General features: G+C 40.6%; 1 protein-coding gene and 1 non-coding gene across 7 annotated transcripts in view; one reads left to right on the top strand and one right to left on the bottom strand.

Annotated features, from left to right (window-relative positions):
- The window catches only part of LOC124167546 (ETS-like protein pointed), a 592,213-nt gene that overhangs the window by 156,184 nt on the left and 420,782 nt on the right, over positions 1-15,247 (bottom strand). The window lies entirely within an intron of this gene.
- Positions 12,022-12,094, top strand: Trnar-ucg. The gene has a single exon. It is a non-coding gene; the product is annotated as a tRNA-Arg (tRNA).

Here is a 15,247-nt window from a genome sequence, read left to right on the forward strand (position 1 = left end):
CTGCATTTTAAAACCATGTATACTCTTCCACGATAGGTGATGGTCCAATAATAAAAATTTTATGATAAAAAAACACCCAAAAGATTACTATTAAGTACTTTACTATTAAGTATTATAGTTTATACGAGACTTTTTTGGGAATCGAAATGGAAAAACAAAAAATTCGCTGACTGTAGTATGAATAATCACATTAAAAATACATCACAGTAATGCACAAAGATTATGAATTATCAACAACCAATACTTATTTAGTTAAGTACTTCAAATGAAATAGAATCCTTTAATCTCAAAGCCGTAAAATGAGTGAATTTAAATTAAGTACGAGTATTAACCCTGATTAAATGAGTCGTTAAAAGGTACAATAGACTGGATAAATACTTTCAATATCGTCAGGAATGTACAAGATAAAATAAAAAGACTCATTGATGCTAGATGAAAATTTTTTTTCCAAATAAAAAGAGCGATTATAGTTGACACAACGATATACGTACACTTATTAAAATCAGCTCAATAAACAACCAAATACGATAAGTATCCACAAGAAATAAGGTATGGTTAATTTTGCGTAAACTACTCTCTGCTTTCGCAAAATGCGAAGACGGCGGACAGCTTATAAATATTATCAGAAGATATCTCCCGCAATACGGCCAACACCCCACTTTCCATTCTCCACAGATTTCGTTTTCTTTAAACATTGCATGGCCTTAGACTGATTTTGCAACATACATGGGGAGATGGTCGACTGATATGACCTCCCTGCTATAAAAGCACTAGATTCAACGATGTGGAGTAATGCAGACTTAATTTTTCTCTTCGGCTCCAAGTCAAACTTCGTAATATTCACGCTTCGTTTACTCTCACCATCGAAAAGACCAAAGGCAAGCTTTCTAAACCACGTCAACAGTGATGGACCTCGAATAACATATTATAAAATGAGGTAAATGTCTCCACATAGGGAGAGATTTATGATTTTAACCTACTTACACGCATTAGGAATTAATTTTCTCTTAGACTTAATAGAGAAAATACGTTTCACGACTTACGAAAAAGTGTCCCAACCAAACATAAAGCAACAAAGATAAGAAAATAAAGCAGAGCATACGATAATTATCCATCCGATGGAAAAATTGAAGATTTTCGAGATAAATTTTCCAATTAGAAAGTAGCCTTACATTTAAGAAAATAGTAAAGAATCCACTAAAAATTCACTACATGAAACTGACGACAGACGAGGAAATCCATTTCGGCAGTTTTAAGTGCTACACGAATTTTTGACACCAAAAGCATAACTATGCTTTGAATCGATGAAATAGATCAACGACGAACTAGGGAAAATAGACCCGCTTTACATTACCAGTTGAAGTAAAAATGACAAATCTCAGCCTCAAATTTTTTAAATGTCTTATTCCATACGCTTCACAGCGCAACATGTGTCGAGGCGATCCACATAGCAATAAATCAATGGTAACTACAGCGTTTCAAACGATATATAAAACGACAAAATCTCCAGTCATTTCGGGATAAATTCATGGCGCTCATTTGGCATGACCAAATTGAGATGGAAAGGAAGAAAATCCAAAGGAATTTGCCCTTGCTTGGGAGGTGACTGAAATTTTCATGGGCAGAGTCGTTAAAGGGAAATTCTCAGTAGGTACTTAACTATACGTCTAAAAGATATAAAATTCATGAGGCAACAAAGCATTACATGCTAGATGATCAAAATGAATGCTGCAACTATAATCAAAATACGTAAGTTAAATAAAATACGTGCTGCAGTAGAAAAACTTCAGGAATAGGAATGAGAAAGTAATCTTGGAATGCCTGAATCTAGGATAGAAAAGCCTTCAGTGTGAGAAGTCATGTTGTACGAGAGGTATAATTAATTAAATGATTTTTACGTGTACCGCACTACGCGACGAATCGAGTTTTACATGTATATATTATTATTTCTTCATGTCCTTAACACCTTAACGAGTCTAGCTCGTCGTGAAATTCCGATGCCAAATCACGCAATATCGAGTGTGGTACGTCATCACATTTACAAAATATTACCACTATTTAGAGGACCAATATAAATATTTTGAAAGTTTACCTATGTTAAAACATCCATAGTGAACAAGAAGAAATCCATTTAATGAAATATGATCCATTGGAAGTAATAAAATGATTTTATACGACCAGGAATAGATGTGTTCTCGATGTATTTAAATAGATGCTTTACAATATGAAAAAATAATCAGTTTTTATTTCACCGCTCTATCACTTTTTTACATTGATTAAAAACTATAAAATATAATTTCATTACCTACCATTCCATTTTAAAATAATCTCAGAAAAATAAATAGAGAATAGGAGTACGATGTTTAGAAAATAAATTGAAGTGGAGGGGTTAAAGAAAAATCTCTGGTCATCAACCCCTAAATTAGACCCCAAATTTAGAATCGCCCAAAGGAAGGAACTGATGCATTCCCCAGGGACTTCACTTCCGTTGTGCACGGCGGCCGTTGGCCCAAGGAAAGGTGTCCCATTGCATCCTTTTGAAGTAACGGCATGAGTCTCTTTGTTCTACCTTATGCAAGGAAACGGATTCCAGAGGAGTTAGCCTCATGTCAACCAAATTCGTCGTCAGTTGATGGTAAACAAGTTGGTTAGTGGTATTTGGAGGAGGCGACCGACAGCTGAGGTCATTTGCGTCATGAAGGAAGGGTAGTTAAGGTAGTGTGGAGAGAAACCCGGCGTCGGCAATAGCCTGCTCTTTACGAAATGCGCAAAGGGGACAACGGCTTAACGTCCCACCCGACGGACGGAGTGTAACGCTTACAATGTCCTCCACACATTGTTCAGTCTGAAAATTCTCTGCCACTGACAGGATTTGGACCGGGGCCCGCTGAGAGGGAAGCCAACACTCTAGCCCCCACACCAACCCGATCCCCTGGTAAACAATTCCTGATAAACTTATTTCAATAACGATACATTCCGATGAACTTATCACGTAGATGAATTGGTTCGAAGTACGTCAGCGTCTATGACCATCGATGTCTATAAACTCGTTATGCCTCACCACCGAACAGTCACATTCAATAAATCATTCATTTTGACTGCACGCGACGAGTGGAACACAATTTCTCTACCGCTGCTTAAACCATCATCACTCGTCTCCGGCTTCAGGACACTAAAACGTCTCCAAGGACAGCTACGAGACATTCACCTTCATGGGAACACTAGTAAAGATTCAATTATTATCTCTTGCTGCATCATCTTTTCATCTTTCCAGCTACTGGGAGAAATTTTATTGTATTTGCATACATCCACGTTTACATTCTCTTTCTCAGAATATTTTCGAATTTTTTTCACTACCTACTTCTTGCGTGGGCGATTTATGCAGTGGGCTTTTTTCCAATAAGGACGTATCTCCTTAGATTTTTCCCACGTTTGTTCACATTTAGTTAAACTTGGTTAATGTAACTTTGTTCAATTTGCATTTTTTGTTCTCTTTTAAAAGTAAACTCCCATGCCTCTTTTGTTCTAACTTGACTTAATATAATTTCGCTTAATATAACCGCCGCGCGGTAGATATTTATGAACAACCGATTGAAAAGCTTGCCAAGTCGCAGCATAAGACAAGGTTCTGCGGAATGTACTAGGACCACCTTCAGGAAGCCCCTTCGGAAATCACATGTGGAAGCTTCTTCCAAATGCATCTTCCTTGCTCCACCTTTCGGTACGCGAGCGCTTTTCTGATAATGGCTAGGATGACTCAGTGTCTGATGATGATTGTAAAGCAATCGAAGCACGTAGTGAAGAGTTCTCGGGATCTCCACCGGGTCAGGAACTGCATAACTGCCGACGTTTCGATGCCCGAGTCGGCCATCGAAACGTCGGCATTTATGCAATTCCTGACCCGGTGGAGATCCCGAGAACTCTTCACTAAGTCTATTCGTCGGGAAATGGAGAAATCTTTCTTCAATCGAAACAAGTCTTGTGAACTGTTAAATAAGATTAGCGGGCAGTACCATATCTTTGCAAATCGATAATTGTTTTTCAGGTTTATCCTTTTTAACCATACGATATGTAGTTCCACGATTTCTCTCCGGAAAAAGTCGACTTTACAAGGATGACTGTTGCATGCCTGGTGTGCAATCACCCCAAGCCACTAGCCCTTGGTGGTGGCTTGCACATTACCTCGTATATGTAGATTCCTAGAGAGCTGGTTCAAGGGTAATGTGATTGTTGAGTCGCTGCAGTAGTCGGCTGCACGAAACAGCGAGTTCGAGCCGCCGAATACTTGCGCCGGGGCGTCAGGCGATTGTTTGCGTGACAGAGCAAGTGGGGGCGGAGGGAAATGCACGCGAGAGGGCGGGGGTGGAGTAAAGGGGTGGTGGGGTGCATCTTCCTGACCCCGGCGGCCACAGATTTCATGCCACCTGCCGCCGCGTTATATACCAGAACATTAAAAAGCGGAGGTGTCACAGATTACGAGCTCTAACTCGAGACGGCGGAGAATAGCGTCGCTATCAATTAAGGCAAGAATACGAATCCTTGACCATTCCATTCATAACGTGAAGATGAATAAAATAATTCTGATACCGGTTTTGGAAAAAAAAATGCATCCGACAGTTTTCCGTGAGGTAGGTTGACTGTCTTCAATATTTACACACAAACTGTTGAAGCAATGCGATGAATTTAAAAGAGCTAATCTATAACGATATAATCGAATAATGTTTCCTGATTGAAGCTCTAGTGCGTCATTGTAGCTGTTGGTGATGTTTTTTCGGGTTTTCCCCGCGTTTCGGTTTGTTGCCCGACGTTTCGTGGCCATGCTGGTCACTTTTGTTAAGGGAAGACAATATCCATTCATTTTTCGAAGAGAACATATACAGTAAGAACTTCTCAGAAGAATTGGAGAGTTGACCAAGTTAATATTTCTAAAGAAATTAGGATTCATAACTCTTTCCTCACAAGAAAATTATTAGATATTTTTTCATTGATATTTCATAAAAAGTTTAGATAAAGTGGCAGTTTGCTTAGTTTCACCTAAATATAAACTAATGACGGAAGATACGGCGAAAGCATGACAAGACAATATACCTTCCGGAAACAAGATTTGAACAGTAAAATAATGAACACATCCTTTGAAAAGTTTTGATACGCATGGGGCAGGTTAAAAAAGCTGGAGAAACCGGTTTTGATACACGGAAGGATTTTACCGCAATGCCCGCGGCGGCGAATTTGTAACAGAGCCATTACAAGGGGCGAGAAGAGCTCAGACACGATTTATCTGCACCGAAAGACGATTAATTAGGCGTCAAAAGAGACGGATAACTCGTCAAACGACACTACATGTGCAAAAATATTCGAGACGAGATGACGAGACTTAAATGAATATGCTCCGCAAAGCCGAAGTCCGAAGGCGTAGTGAGGAATCTCTTTAATTGCAGTTTAACAAGAGCTCTTACATTATGGAAACACGATGTAACAGGATTTCGTCCTGAGAAATAAATTGGATACCACTTTAGCAATACAGTAACATTACATTCCAGAAAGACAATCGGTGAATGAAGGAAACTTTCTACATAACTTTGAGACAGGGTAATAACAAGTTACACCTACGTTACTTGGTATATGGAATATATTCCATAATCTTTAATAATGCCAACTGGCGGGATTACCAAAGCCTTTATCCAGGGGCGATTTATGTAAGACAATTTATTTCGAAAACGGCCTTTAGACATTATGTATGAACAGTTTAGTAACTTAATCGCTAGAAACAATTCATTTGAATTGATTCAATCAAGGTAATAATATTATTCGGCTTCGATGCGCAAGTAAAAATTGAGCAGATATTCTCGTATAAGGCGATTGGGGGAATAATAGGGCGAATTTTTAAAATTAACAACAAATCACCTGATATTAAGCCATATTGCTATAAAATCTCAAATACTAACGACCACTCAACCATTTCATTTGCCTTACATTTGCCAGATTTTTTTCCCACAAAATATGCCTAAAAGTAGAAAAAGTTATTTTCCTATATCAAGAAATTGATTATAAAATACTAAATGCGAAACTGGGGAAAAGTGAAAAGTAAAAAATGTCTACTAGTTGACACTCCCAAAGGAATGACTCACGAGCATTGACAAGTATTCTGCGGACTAACCTCAAAGTTAAACCTTTGCGGTCCAGTTTTTCAATTCAAAAAGTCTGTTCCAAATTAATATTTTAAAAAAATGAAAAATTGACAGGATTCATTGGTGCCTTTTCAATCTTTTATTTCGTTGTTTAAAGTAAACTTCCACTGACTGTAATATTATGCTATACGTTCAATTAAAGAGCGTATTAATTAAAAATTATTTACGCGCACCTCTTGAAACATTGCCCTTGCATAATCCCCTTATGTAATCTTGTGATGTTGCGCTCAACTTGACGTTGTACACCAGGCCTCTTGAGCCAGTCTCGACGTTGGACCGCACAAGACCATCAGACAAGCAGCCCTTGAGAGTGCCTCAAGCCAATACAATCCCACTACCAATTCACACGTCCTGGGCTGTATAAAACATTTATTTGCGGTCTATCAAGTGTATAAGGAAGTGCTGGAGAGAACAATGACGCATTACCGCGAAGAATCAGAGGGGGGATGAGTGTATAAAGAAAGAAAAAGGAATCATCAAACTGCCTTCCATTCATCTTCTTCAGGAGCAGCCACACACTTGATATTCAACTCGGAAGTCTTGCACGGCCCTTCTGACGTCCCTATTCCACGGTTCCCTTCCCACAAACCTTTTCGAACGCTCGACGAATACGCGTTCGGAATTCCGCACCATGGAACGCCACTAGCGCCACGGAAGATGCCTTCACTCACGGCTGGGCGGCACGCGCGTCGCCGCCACAAAACCTCACACCCACGCGGTCGCGCGCGCGCGAGGCTGGGAAAAACAGAAGAAAAACGCGGAGCGCACGTCGATCGTCTTGTTAATGTCGTCCGCGGTCGGGGTCGGATTTCTCGCACGCTGCTGAAAGAACCCGCAAGTGATGGAGCAGCATCTTGCGGCTGAAAATTTACTCTCGTGGTATTGCCTGTCACCTAAGTGACACAAATGATGATTTTCAATTCAAATTTAAAATCAATGGCAGAAGACCATTGACTCAACCACGATAACGTGATGGTGAGTAGTAAAGTAATTCTACATCAACATCCTCATTGAAAACAGGAAAAAATTAAATAGGTTTCCAATTTAAAAATCTATGCTTAACTCTATTGTGCCATGGGTACCATCTGCGTAAGCATTATTTTAATAAATGAATTTATTATGGGCCTATAAAATGGATTAAACCAAAAAGTATAATTTTAATTTATCACTAATTAAAATCTATCAAATGATCAATTCGTTTTTCAACGATTATCCAAACTGAATTTTCGATTCGATAGCGGAAATCAACAAGAAACCGTAATTAATGTGGTATCTTACTATTTTATATTTATTTTCCCAACCTTCACGAACTTCCTTTGACAGATATGAAGATTAGCCAATAATAGACACGAAAATTGATTATTTAATAGGAAAATATCATGGGTGTGTTAGTTAACCTAAATGAAATTTTCTATAATTACCGGAAAATTGATTCGCGAAAGGAGGAAGATTAAAATAATGTATTTAGAAGTATAATAGGGAAGGTTAGAAACGCGTTTGATGACTATTTTCATTCTCTCCCCGTTACTGGAACCTGCCTCAGTACAAGAAACGCCCACCACTTATAATCTATGATTAGACCTACCCCGTGAAGGTAATGAGGCAAACGGGACGAGAAAGAAATAAATATATTGGCTCCAGGGAGATGGACGTGACAGCGCATCATAATTGAATATTATAACAACACAGGTGGTATACAGATAATAGAGAGTTCTTCACCAGAAATAAGAACGTGCTTAGACCAAATGGATTTCCATATCTCGCAATAATCTTACATTACCCCTGTAACATGAATTCGCCAAAATAGATAGCGAATGTAGGGAGAGAAAGACGGTAGAAGGCTTCTCTGCTCCAGAGAATTTATAGGGTGAGTTTATGGATTCTTCCTTGGTTCCATCACTCTACCGTGCCTTAATCAAACGAATGCCTTTTTCTATTTATGAGCTATGACTACCGACAAACCATGAATTTATCAAACTAGCCAGAGAGTTCCATGCCATAGAGAGTAGATATTTTCTTCATTGGTTATAGCGAAGTACCTGAACCAAAGAAGCGCCAACCTTCCACCGTAATCAACAATTAGCCTATACCATTAATTAATTTATTTTATTTATTTATTTCACACACCACCGAAAACAGCACTGCTCGTCCTTTACATCGGGGTTGATAACATTTAACAATCAGAAACATCCATGCCCTAACTTACCCAGGTAACTTACCCAGGCGAACCCGCGACCTTCGGATTGGCGGGCGAGGACTTTACCCCGCCGCCACCGAGGCCGGCAAGGTAATGAAACAATGATTTAATGAAACAAGTCAGAGAGTTCCACACCAATGTCAGAGTAGAGACATTCTTTATTGGTTTTGATAACGTGCCTGAGCTTAAGAAACTATAATGTCACCGTAATTTTAGTCCTATACCATGAATTAATCAAACTATTGAAAGAGTTGCAGGTGATAACGCCAGAGTAGAGATATTCTTCATAGGTTTTGACAGCGTGCTTAAGCTCAATTCACGCCAACCTTTCACTGGAATCTACGATTGACCCTAAACCATGAATTAAACAAACTAGCCACAGAGTTCTATGCCACAGCGACAGAGTAGAGATATTTTTCATTGGTTTGATAGCGTGTTTGAGCTCAAGAAACGCCAAACTTTCACTAGAATCTACGATTAACCCTAAACTATGAATTAAGCAAACTAGCCACCATGATGAAAACACTAAGGGCTAGGCTGAAGCAACAGTGTCAGAGTAGAGAGATTCTTCACTGCTTTGATAGCGTTCCTGAGACAAAGAAGAGCCAACGTATCACTAGAATCTACGATTAGCCGTATACCATGAATTCACCGAGCTAGTCCAAGTGATGTTACGGAGGTAATGGAGGGAGAGAAGAGGCCTGTCTGCTCCAAAGACCAGAGCCTATGGCAGGTGCTACACAAGGATCCCCCAATACCTCCCTCCCCCCCCCCACGCCAATACCCCCAGTCAACTCCTCCAGAATGCAACAGCAATCCTCCACGGGAGGGCCCCCACCTCCGACTGCGGGCACGCGCCTACCATCTGCCGGCATCCCTCCGCAACACTCCTTCTCTCCCCCAACAGTCTCACACTCTCGCTAACATCACTCAACGATTTCCCCCAACCCATCAAAGAGCCAATAACTTCCAGCCACACGCGGCTTCGACGCAAAAGTCCGTTACTTTACAGCGGCTGTCCGCAGCAGAAGTTCAATTTACCTAATGTAATCTACAGGCCTGAATGGACGTTGCCTTCAATAAGGATGAGGTTAAAAGTGATGGGCAGGTCTTCGAAGGGGATGGCCGGAAGCTTAAGTAATTTCCAACATAGGGAAGGGCAAGAAAGAGGGAAAGGATGATTATTTGCATAATTATTAGTACTATTGATTATTTTTTGGGCATTGATGCTCTGGAATTTAGGTATGATTTATCTCAAAGTTTTTTTTCACAACTGAATCTGGGTGTAGATACAGAAAACGTGTTTGCGATAGATCTAAAACTTCGAGCAGAAACCTGACGACGCAGTTAGCTTGATCTTGACGAACAATGCCAAGGGGACCATAGCTTAACGACCCATCCGACGAAGTTCTGCGCATGAAATGCATTCAATTAAGGATTAAATCAACGAACCGGCAGCATATGAAAAATATCCGCCGAGTTTGGAACCTGGAACTACGGGGTGGGAAGACAACACTACAACTATTACAACAACTACGGTTACACTACGCATTGTACAAGCAACTCGCTCCGAGTGAACTTGGCTGGATTTTGCCAGGTGGAATGGCTTAGGAAAACAAAACTTCAGAGAGGGTTCCAATCTTCTTCAGGATTTTCTCTTCCTTTGAGATTATTCAATTTATTGCCGACATAACTCCAAATACAATTAAAATCACGAAAAGAAATGCTATCGCCCTCGTCAGCCATTCCCTGATATTCGACTGTGCCATTTTAACCATGGTCCCATGTGCAGAAGCCGATGGAGTGCTGTTACATACATTTCCGCTTCGCTCAAAACCTGCCCACGCGATAATAAGCGTCGGTTACGAATGCCAAAAGCAAAACAAACACCCAGAGAGTGTGTGTCGACAGCATGTCCCGGACCGTCGCCGCCGACACTGGGCCGCTATCTCCCGCGACACTCCCCGTCTCCAGCAGATAATAGGACTCCGGCCCGGCGTGGGCGGTCGCCCCCGAGGAGGTCTTACTGTTCCCTCACTAGGGGGACCCCTGACCGGCCGGGAATCGCCGCTGGCTGGCTGGATGCCCTGGCGGCTATGGGGAGGCGAGATACGAAGCTCCAGAGGGCCCATCATGGGCGCTATCGCAGTCGCCGCGCTAGTCAGCCACTTCCGGCGGCCTCCGCGGCGGCCCATCTTTTGACCCCCACTCCATTTCTCTATACTCGAGTGAGGACCGGCGATAAGTTTGGATTCCTCACCCACGGGGATGAAAAGTCGCGTTATCGGCTAGTTACTCCCTGATAACGACTGCGACACTATCAACCTAAACGTTCTCTACCAAATCACATTGCACAACCATCCATTAGTCTGTTCTTTAGATTAAAGAGGCCTGTTTTCACTGTGCGATGCGATTCAAAGTAAAAAATATTTGCATATGTGATAAAAATAGTTTTCCCACCATACACATACATCATGATTAAGAACCTAAACAAAAGAACGAATAATGTGACTAATTTAATCTTAGTGTGCTTAATTTTACACTTCTTACGTCAAAACCTTTACGGACCCCAGTGTAGACTTCCTCCTAACTTGCAACTATAAATTGAAAATGGTCTTTGCACTGCCTGCGCGTAATTGTATGTTTTTTCTGCATTACTCGTTGATGAATGCACGTCAAAACAACGGTCGGTGAAATGAATTTTGTGGATGAATGAAATTATAGCCCTTCATTTAAATTGATAACACAATTGCATCTAGTCTTGCTAATTTTTTTACGCTAAGATAAAGGCAAAATTCTGCCGTACTTATCCAGAAAACCAGGCACCCTCCAAGAAAGGAAAACCAAGCCGACGCTAAGAAGAAGGCAGGGCAAACGGAGGTAGGGTTGCCGTGGGGGTGGTTGATTACAACGGCCTCCACCAGCTGTGGGTAGGCCGGTGGGTCTACGACCATCCGGACGACGCACATCTTGTCATCCACGCAGGCAGGGTAAGGTGGAGGAGGGCTGGCCGTGGAGGAAGAAATGACCGAGGGGTCACAGCTGTGAGAAGGGCCCTAGTCATTAGCCCCACACCCTTGGAACGGAGACTGGAGTAGAGGGAAGGCTTCCGACCCTAAGGCACGCTCGGGCAACATCAATGAACTTCCCCATCCAAGAAATAACACTATATTCGGCAGTGTATCCTATAGTCTGTCGAAACACGGAAGGCGGGTAAGAGATTAATATTGTGATACTGTAAAGAAAGCAAAACTCAATTTATTGCTTTTTATCCTATAACTTTTCCCACCATAGACTGCATGCATCACCACAGGTTTTGCATTTTATTCATTAGCCTATTTTTTTATTTATATGTATTCTGTCCAACCAGGGAAGGCATTCGACTTTCATTATGTATTAAACATCAACGATTTCCACCGAATCAAGCGGTAAACTATATATTTTATCCGAACATTTAATGGCGGCCAACACGTTTAGTCCCGAGCAACTAGAAAAATTTTCCTCCAGTGATGAATAAGACAGTATCTTACCTAAACCGTTCATGAGACTGTTTCCAAAAGTCTGAAATAGCAGTTCAATAAATCCGCAAGAAGGCTGCAAAATGCTGATCCACAAAATTCCCCATTTTAACCAACTGGCCGTGTGGCCTAACGGATAAGGCGTCGGACTTCGGATCCGAAGATTGCAGGTTCGAATCCTGTCACGGTCGATGGCATTTTTTAATTTTGGCAAACTCAAGGGGAAATAGTCTATACGACAGTAAGTGATAAACTTCATGAAGGCAATCTCTTTAAATGTATTTTTCAAGATATTACACCCTCTAAATATCGATTCAACCTGTTCTCACAACTTGGAGCACAAGAATACCTTAACTACATGATTTCTTTTCGCATTGTGGTGATAGAAATGCAAAATACTTCATACACATAATTACAGCTAACACTGCCATTTCCCCGAATTTGCGTAGGAAAGGCAATGTGATTCAAGCATGAAACGTGCGCAGTGCTAATTCGACAAATCGGTGCAGGGATCGGGCACCGATACAGATGAGTCCAAATTAACCCGAATACACTATTCAGAAAGGATTCTGTGTTTTCCACCGTGTCATTGGCTCCATGTCTCCCGATGTTTCGAATATCTACTTGCTCTTCATCCTAAGGGGATCATCTGAATGAAGAATACCGACACATAGAATTTCCTCGAAATCTTACCCATCGTATAGCATAGAAACAGCTCGGAAAATTGATAGGTTTTTACTATTACTTATTAGATATGAGAAATCATTCATTGTGTCGCCTGTTTATTCACAAGACCCCCTGAGGATGAGAGCAAGTCGTTCTTCGAAACGTCGCACAGTGGGCTAGAAACGAAAAAAGCTGGCCAAAAACTCAAATTCGATTTCTATTGAGCTAGAAAATTGAAACTTCGCTAAAAGCATTCTCAAATAAAATGTGCACAACTTTCCCAAGTTATTATTTCTTTATATATAAGGTCAAAGTTGAACAAATAAAGCGAAAAACGACACCCCAGATTTTTCCTGAAAATTGCCAACTTTATCCTCAAGCAGTGGTTTTTACTTACTGCTTATTTCAAAAAAATTTTTCTTGCATTTGGAGGGTTTTCGAAGATTTAATTTAATTTTTTAATTTAATTGTGCATTGAATGAGTGCATTAAATTTGTTCAACTTTGACCTCATATATATTGTCAACGTGACGGCACAGGAAAGAACAAATTGGCCAAGATATGTACAATTTATTCGAGAAGTTTCGAAATGTATTCGTGCGAAGTTTCTAACTTAAAAAAATCGATTTTGACGTTTTGGCTAGCTTTTTTCGATTCTAGCCCACTGTGCGTCGGGATACATGGCAATTAACTCGTAGTTAACTAGAGAAACCTTTCTGAGCTTGATACGCCGGTAAAATCTAAGGTCTTACTTGGAATATAATGTATTTGAAATTGCCCAAAACGAAGGCTAGCGATTGAAAAACAGGCGGTTGGCATGGGATGAGTCGTCGACCATGCGTGCCGACCGCCAACACAGCCAGCCCAACACCGGTGATATGTCGTCACGTACCGGAAGTGGCGAGGGGCGGATTTTTTATTGAGAGGTGTCGGAAGACAACCCCTGTCGCTCAGCTTCGCAGGCGCTGTCTCTCGTGGTTGTCCTCAATCCTTAATTTCATAACGTGTACCTCCGTGTTTTTTTTTTTCATTTCGAAAGTTAAAATAATCCCTTCTATAGCTATACCCACTTCATTACTTTTTTACTAGGAAAATCAACTGAACGTTTGGAAAATATAATTAATAATTACTTTCTCAATTCAAAGCTTAATTTCGTAACGTTTACCTTCATGTTTTTTTTCTTTTGAAAGTTAAAAAATCCCTACACCCACTCCAATATTTTTCAACTAATAAAATTGACTGTATAGCTTTTAAATACAATAAAAGGCTGACACTGGCGTAAGTTACTTCAATAAAATGTTGAAATTCAACGAATGACTTGAATATAGACGTAGAACAGAGAAACAAACAGTGATTATTATTTCACATTATAAAGTATCTAGTTAAATCTAGTACCCAGCGGGTGACAGGGGGGCAATTGGCCCCCTTAGAAGTGAAAATAAATTTAGTTCATAACAAAAGTTATAAAAAGAATTCTTTTGAAGGAAAATATTATTAGTATAAGACATGGAACTAAAATAAAAATAATTATTTTTTAAAGCAAATAATTATAACAACTAATAAATAGCTGTCACCATTTCCTTAAAATTTTGGTTTCATCGAACTTTTCTGTGCAAAAAAGTTACAACTTGAACGACCACAGCTAGTTTTGCCCCTAATAGTGGGTGTTTGATTCTGGGTACGCCCATGGGATAGTATGTAGCTGTAGATGAAGAATGTACCGAACATTTTACCATGAGCAACACTCATGGCAGTGGTATCAACAAGGCTGTTAGCTCGAGGGCCTGAAGATAGGGGGACCAGCGCGCAATTCTAGGAAATCACACAGAGGAAGACGCGTGGTGAGTCACACCGAGGATCGTTCTGTCCGGCTGCCTTTTACAGACAAGCCAGGCGCCGACGGCTGGCTCTTACGGCCCTCCCGAGGGACACTACAGTGCTGAGAGTTCCTTAAAAATTACCCGAGGCGGGTGGAGACTCTCCCCACACTGGAGGGAGGGGCAGGGGGGGCGTAGAATTCACGCCTTTCGCATACGGAATAACGCCCCCAACCATGGAGGTGGGAGAGTTAAGACGACGAACTCTAAAAGCCATCGGGTTGTGTGCCACCCACGCAGAAAACTTTGGGTTTTAAGCCTCCGCCGTGAGCGGTAATCCGTCAAGTGCACCATTCTTATCCGTCCCCCGCCCAAGTGGTGCGGAAAGTGGTTTTTCCACCTTTGAGGAGCGTATTTTATTTTGGGTTTTACCCGAGTATTCAAGTTCGCGACTGAGATGTTCAAAATAAATACTTTTTCCCACATTTAATTTTTTTTAATTGCCATCATGAAACAAATAATCCTGATGATAACAATCGTATTTCAATCAATTTTCAATACTAATAGATTTCTGTAATGTAGACAGTTTTCGTTGTAGACGTTGAATAAGCAAGTATAATGAAACGGTTTAACACATTTCCCAAAAACTAATGCGTATGATTTTAAAAGGAGTCCGGTGACAATCTCAAGGATTCCCCTCACTAATTATGATTTGTATTGCCAATCAACCTTGATCCTTCTTTTGAGGATAAGAAGAGCTAAGTGAAAGAAGAAAATTATGAATTTCTTAACTGTTTCTATAAAATTAATGTTAGCAATAAAAAATATCCCGATGAAATAGGTAGATGAATTTAAAAAGAAT

The sequence above is a fragment of the Ischnura elegans genome, chromosome 11, assembly GCF_921293095.1.
Source record: "Ischnura elegans chromosome 11, ioIscEleg1.1, whole genome shotgun sequence".
NCBI classification, from domain to species: Eukaryota; Metazoa; Arthropoda; class Insecta; order Odonata; family Coenagrionidae; genus Ischnura; species Ischnura elegans.